Genomic DNA, 1,655 nt, shown 5'->3' on the forward strand with positions numbered 1-1,655 from the left:
GTTGACAGCCAATGGGAAGCCGTGGCCAGGCGTGGGCGGGACCTCAACCTCGCCCCGCCCCCTGGCGCCCCGCCCAGCGGGGAATCGCGCGAACCGCACTTCCGGTTTCACCAGGTGCAGCACAGCCCCCTTCTGGACACAGCCGGAGGAACTACTTCATCACTTCCCAGTGCACTTCAAGCCTGCCTGCCCAATGGGGGCCACTCGCCCATCTCCATTGCGTGCCTATGTGATCTTAGAAAGTGACACTACCCTCATTTGTGATATGTGATGTTTAAAATCCAAAAGTGGTACCTGGGCTTCGGTGTCATGTTGCTGTCTGGCACCTTAAGAGCTCAGGAAAAAATGTTGATTTGTTAGTCTTGCTGGTCACGTGACTCGCCTTGCTGTACTGCATCTCAACCTCTAAGTCCACACATTTTAAGAATACCCAAGTCAGAGAAACTGCGTGAAAACTTAGGCGCCATGTTCAAAACACGCTCTAAATCGCAAACCAAGCCCAACTCCTTGCTATGGAAATGAACTGGACTCATGGTGGCCCCATGAACAGAGTAGAACTAACCCTGTGGATTAGAAGACAACCTACAAAAGTTAAAACCTCAGCTTTCTCCCAAGCGGCTGGTGGGAAAGCCCATTCTTTTCTACTTTGTTCACTTCCTTAATTCTTGGCCGTTTTGGGGGTGCAGAGTGCTGAATCAAATCCACAGTCTTCACTTTACAGCTAAAAAATTGTGTTAACTTGACTATAACCACTGGGTTCGCTGGCCTGAGGATTTTTCCTCAATGCTTAAATTTTTTCTCAAGGCAAATAAAAGTGAAGTAAGTGGCAAAGAAGCATCAGCCCGAGTATACCCCTAAGCCCAGCTTATTTTAAATGCATGAAGTCTGTACCATATGTTGTCTGTACTTTAACATGGGTATATGCTTTTATTGCTGTTAGTTGCCCTCCAATTGTCTCCAACTCATTGTGATACTGTGTATGTCAGAACACTGCCCAGTCTTGGATCATCTCCACAGTTATGTCTGAGTCCATTGTTGCAGCCATTGTCAAGCCATCTCATTGAAGTTTGTGAAAAAATAATAGGGAGTCCACATCTGAATTCCTCTACTTCCCAAATCTGTACAAGGCAGAGGTCAGGCTTGATTTCACCCTTCATCCTTCTTAATCCTATTTTGACACCAACTGCCCCTCCCGCAGCACTCTCGACTTTTATACTGGGCTCGAAAACTCATTGCAATGGCCGCACAGAACTCACACAGTGCTAGTGATTATGAAGTTTAATTTAATCCCAGTTCCTGGATTCAGACACTTTCCTCTCTACCATGCGTATAGGCAGGCCTCTCTCTGGCCCTCATCCTCTCGGCCTGGCCTTCTTGAGCACTGTCAGAATGCTCCATTAGGGTTGCAGATGAATGCCCAGAGGGCATGCCACTCAACTCTAAGTCTCAACCCAAAGTAACTCAACTCCAGCTCCACAGTTTGCCAGCAAATAAAGTCTGGGTCCTGTCATTGTTTTAGCCAAAGGCAGAGACCAGTTGATTAGAGAAATTCATTTTTTAAATCATTTTACTCGGGGCTTTTACAGATCTTATAACAGTTTCTTAAGTTTATTTCTGCAAGTGCTTGACAGGAGGAAACGGGTTTGCTACCTCTA

Source organism: Tenrec ecaudatus, chromosome 5 (assembly GCF_050624435.1).
Source record: "Tenrec ecaudatus isolate mTenEca1 chromosome 5, mTenEca1.hap1, whole genome shotgun sequence".
Taxonomy (NCBI): Eukaryota; Metazoa; Chordata; class Mammalia; order Afrosoricida; family Tenrecidae; genus Tenrec; species Tenrec ecaudatus.